Raw genomic sequence first — 5,622 nt, forward strand, 5'->3', positions numbered from 1 at the left:
GATCATTGGAAGGCTCTTGAAAGAGTAATGCTCTATCTGAAGGGGACAATGAACTATGGAATTCACTACACCGGGTACCCAAGGGTACTAGAAGGGTATGGTGATTCAAATTGGATTTCTGATGCTGATGAGATAAAGGCCACAAGTGGATATGTGTTTACACTTGGTGGTGGAGCTGTTTCCTGGAAGTCTTGCAAGCAGACCATCTTAACGAGGTCAACTATGGAAGCAGAACTCACAGCATTAGATACCGCCACTGTTGAGGCTGAGTAGCTTCGTGAGCTCCTTATGGACTTGCCGATAGTTGAAAAACCGTTACCGGCAATCCTAATGAACTGTGACAATCAAACGGTAATTGTCAAGGTGAATAGTTCAAAGGATAACATGAAGTCATCTAGACATGTGAAAAGGCGGTTGAAATCTGTCAGAAAATTGAGAAACTCCGGAGTTATAGCCCTAGACTATGTTCAGACGGCTAAAAATCTGGCAGATCAGTTTACAAAGGGTCTTTCACGAAATGTGATAGACAATGCATCTATGGAATTGGGCTTGAGACCCACGTGAGTCATTCTATAGTGGAAACCTGTCCTATGTGATCGGAGATCCCGTGAATTAGGATGGTGAAACAAACTAAAGTCTGACTATGAGAAGAGAACCTTTGTGAAAAGGGCTCATTCCGTGTATAAGGTGCATTTCTCTTCTAATCTGTATGGCAGGTTGGTCTATACCTTAATGTGTGCCAGGTGATTTCTTTTAAACAAATGAGTTGTTTTCTTGAAACAAAGATGTTGTCCTACAGAACATCTGAAAGGAACACACCTATATGAGTTTGACCACTGGTCATGGTCTATGAGAATTGGGTATTCTCTAGAAACTCATGAAGGGCCTGGAGTATGACTTATAAGCTCCAAACCGCGGGGATGCTTTTGCAGCCTAGTACCAGTGTAGGGCTCTGGTCAAACTTGTTTGCACAAAACTGGCAATTCAAGGCATAGTCCATTGCACAGTTGTGAATAAGTGTAGCCTTTGTCCTAGATGGAAGTTCAACTTAATAGTCTCTGTCGAATACTGGTATATCAATGAGAGAATGAGGGTATTTCTAGTGTGGCTTGAATTTCTTGGTGGGGATTGTTGGAGTAATGGGCTTGGCCCATTACTTCTAAAGCATTAAAAGAATTTAAAGCACACTATTAATGCTAGGGAATCAATGCTTAATTCCGTACCGGGAATTGAGGAGGATCTCAACCGACTTAAAAGGTGGACTTCGTGTACACCACTTGTGAAGCCGGTAAGAGGATGACGGTGAACCACACGCGCGCGCGCGCTCGCTCGCCTCGCCGAGCCGGGCCGGGCCGTGGACGTGGCCGAGGCCGAGGCCGAGGCGCGGCGCGGCCGGCCGGCCGGACGGGCGGTGCGGTGCGCGTGCACGTGCGCATGCGCATGCGCGGCCGGACGTGACGTGCAGGTGCCGGTGCGGTGCGGTGCGGTGCGACGTGATGTGCTGAGATGAGAAGGATGTTTTGCAGTAAAGAGTATTAAAACAGAGGGTTAATGTCGTCACTAATGACCAGACATTGAAGGCTCTTTACGACGTCCAGGTTCGTTGAACCTGAGGCACATTAACTGCCGCTCATCAAAGCCATTCATGACGTCCAGGTTCGTTGAACCTGAGGTATATCGTGCCTATATAAACCAGCACCCTCTCCTCTCATCCTTACTCATCTCAAGCACTCATCCAGGTACTCCTCTTCAGGAGACCTCTCCCTTCTCCCTCAGCTGCTTTCTGCCTTCCCCACCGCTAGCACTGCGCGCACAGGTCTAGCGAGAGCAGGGCCTCCGGAACCTCTGCTCGCTGAAGGTCCTGCACGGGACGCGGGCAATTAGGTTTTTGGGGAGCGTCTTGACGCGACTGCTCGCTCCCTGAATGACTCCTTCGTCTACTTCCCGGCGTAACCGCTCGTGCGAATGACTACTTCGTCTACTTCCCGGCGTAACCGTTCGTGGGACTGCACTGCGAACATCTTCCTGCATCGACATAGTTCGGCTACTTCGAGCAAGACCAGTCGAATAGCATGTCTATTCCAGCTGGTAACGGCGCAACCGGTGCCTCCGGCACTGGTCCCGCCTTGGGGTACTTACTAAACCTGCTCTGGTTTAATTCTTTGTTCATGCTTATTAGTGAGAATAACATGAACACATGCACATATCTTGTACACACATTATCACTCATCTATATCATGAAATTGATATTAATATTTGGAATTAAAATATACCAAAAATTGCCTAGATATCTAACAGGGGGATCCACCTGATGCAAAGGAAGAAGTCGTTGTAGAGAAGCCTGTGGAGGAGACGCTGCAGGCGCGAGGTCGTCGGAGTAGGTCGGCAGGTGGCGACGGCGGTGCTCTTCTATTTGACTCCGTGAGTCGAAAATTGCGAGACGAGAGACGGGGAGTGCTCCCCGGTGTCTAAAGGTTGGGCGGTATTCCCAGTGGAAATTGGGCTCACCCGGGCCGGGAAACCCCAAGCTACGAGTTTCCAAAGGCGTCCGCTGGACTCCGCATGGGAGAATCCCGCGTGGGCTGCTAGCTCGGGGAAACGACGAGGATTCTGGCAGGGAAGAGGGCTTCCAAACTAGGCCTTAGAGATGGTCGGCCACTGACAGAGGATGTGGGAGCTCTAATTGCCATCGGGTGGAAGAACGATGCAGTTTCGTATGTATGAAAGAAGAACGCACTAGGATGGTCCGATCATGATCTAACGGTAGGAAATGTTCGCATGATTTTTTGTTAGGTCTATGTCCCATATTTTAACACGCTACATTTATTCATAATTTTGAAATACCTATTTAAAGTACTGCAAACTTGTAGCCAGCAAGGTTTTTTTTAAAAAAAAAGAAATTAACTGGTGTTAGTATATCCTTGTAAATAATACAACTATCCTCTTCAAAATGACAACATATATTTATTTTTATTCACGATTGGATCCACCAGGGGGGCTGAGGAGGCTCAGCCCTCCTATCTCCAGGAAGTCCATGGAGCCCACCCTAAGCACCCTCTATAATTTCGAGCTATAGTTGAGAGGGAGGAGAAAAAAGAAAGGAAAGATGAGCTATCCCATTGTTTAGCTTCTAGGTCGGCCCCTGTTTATATTCTTCGTATACTAGAAATTAGATAAAGCGCAGCCGTACAGAATTTGAACTAGTAGCTTGATCCTACCAGCCAAGCCAGTGGCTCCGAACTGCCACCGCATGATGAATTGTTGGAAGCAAGCGACGGCTGTTGCACATCTGCTCGAGCATGTCACGCGTCCAAAATTTCCATTTGAGCCCTTTGATATATGTATTTATCCCATAAATAGATGGGTCAGTTGGATCCATGCCACTCCAATTTCTTGAAATTGGATCTCATGTTGAAATCCATGCCATTAAGTGGCATGATTTTCAACATGACACCCAATTTCACGGAGTTGTGGTGGCATGAATCGAATTTTCCCTAAATAGATATCCAGCGATGCTATTTCTGAACAATGGTGTATGGAGCTGTGGTGGATGCATACGCGTGCCTGCTCACACTAGTGTTGACAGCCAAATTTAGCAAGTCAGAGGCGGACCGGGCCGACCGGTCTGCTCAGTTTTAGTTCGAGTAGGAGTTGTGTTTATTTGTGAAAACTTTGTGTAATCCGACTTGGAGAAGGGGTACGACTTCCCCGGCTTATAAATATAAAGGTTAAGGCCGATTGAGGTACTCCCAATCGAAGCAATACAAAATACATCTACTTTTTGTTCCTCTCAAACCCTAACTTTTTCAAACCCTAATTTGCTGTTCTTCTCGCGTCCCAGCGACGTTTGAAGGCGTTTTGAGTGGCCTTGCCGAACTCAGGGCAACCCTAGCCACGCGAACTCCGACGGGGTCCCTCCTGAGCTTGCGTTTCTAGGTCATCGCGGTGTTCTGCACCCGACCGGTCAGACCGGTCGGCAGAACCGGTCAGACCGGTCCGCTCAGGGCACTACTGGTTCAAATCGTTTTGACGATCTCCTACGCATTCTAGCGCATTCGAGTGTGTTGGCGCAATTCTGTGTCAACATACTTTTTGGCGACTCCACTGGGGATAGATTAATTTGGTTTTTAAACCGATCTAATCTAGTTCTCAAAAAGATGGGCGTCATCACCGACCTCGACGAAGATAATATCTCCACATCTATCGAGGAACTCAGCGAGGAGGAGCGCCAAGATTACTTGGTGGTCAGGGAGCACTTCAAAGCACAATTCTTGAAGGGATTCAAAAAAAATCAGCAAGACCAGGTCACGAGAGTTCAAGACTTTGTGATGCCCTCCTTCACGCTCAAAAATAAGCAAGTCGAGGTAATAAGCAATGTAAGCACTTCATCTTCCGACTTGTTTAGCCAATTATCATCTATTATGGATAAGAAAATTGCTGATATATATAAGCCCATGAATGATTTAAAAGATCAAATAGATATCATGAAAAAAGGCAAATCCGTAGATGATAATTGTGCTTTCCAAACTATTAATTCATCGGCTACGCCAGCATCTGTTCAAGAACCACTATATGGCATGCCGACGAACTATTTTGCAGGGCAAACTTCACCATTGCAGTTGGTACAGCCGAATGCGGCTGGACTGGTCAGACCGGTCCAATAGACCGGTCAGACCGGTGCGATGGTGGTCAGTCCAGTAACATCTATATCGAACACGTCTACTCTTTGCTCGTCAATCCTTAGCCGAACCAATGAGATGACAAATTGTGTGCAGCCTTCTCCTTCACAAGAATTTGGTTCTCCGCATGAACCGATTTTTGTTAATGTACATGAAAATTCTGCGGGGCATGCACCGATAAGTTCGGTTCAGACAATGGTACAAGATAATCCTATAGAACATCGTCTTACTTCTATAGCACAAGCATCCACGAGTGGGAGATGTAAAGCCGATCCCGCTAGGTTAAAAGAGGATCCGGCTAGTGCGATGAAAACTAAATTCGGTGTGGATATAGATAATTCTATATTATACCAAAAGCCATATCCTGCTGAATTTGATTTAGTTTCTTTTCCTGCTGGTTGGTGTGTTCCTAATTTTGTGAAATTTAGTGGTGATGATAATAGAGCACCTTGGGAACACATTGACCAATATATCTTACAACTGGGAAAAGCTGGTTTCCATGAGGCTTTGCGTATTCTCTTATTTTCATTATCTTTGAGTGGAACCGCTTTTTCTTGGTTTTCTTCATTGGCCCCAAATTCTATTTAATCTTGGAATCAGTTAGAATATAAGTTTCATGATCATTTTTATAATGGGGACAATGAAGCTAAACTGTCGGATTTTGCATCGATTAGGCAAGGCCAAGATGAGCCTGCTTCGGATTACTTCTGAGGTTTAAAGATATAAGAAACTGATGCTTCAATTTAACAGTTTCTGAAAAGGAATTGGATGATTTAGCTTTTGATGGTTTGCGTTCTTATTTGAAAAAAGAACTCGAAGGCTTTGAGTACTACACTGTTAATTATTTACACATGAAAGTCTTGGGTTTAGAATTTAGACTCCAGAACGCAAAAGATGCTCATAATACTCATCGGTCCATACATGTCGATTGTAAATCTGATTC

This window comes from Panicum virgatum, chromosome 4N (assembly GCF_016808335.1).
Source record: "Panicum virgatum strain AP13 chromosome 4N, P.virgatum_v5, whole genome shotgun sequence".
Lineage (NCBI taxonomy): Eukaryota > Viridiplantae > Streptophyta > Magnoliopsida > Poales > Poaceae > Panicum > Panicum virgatum.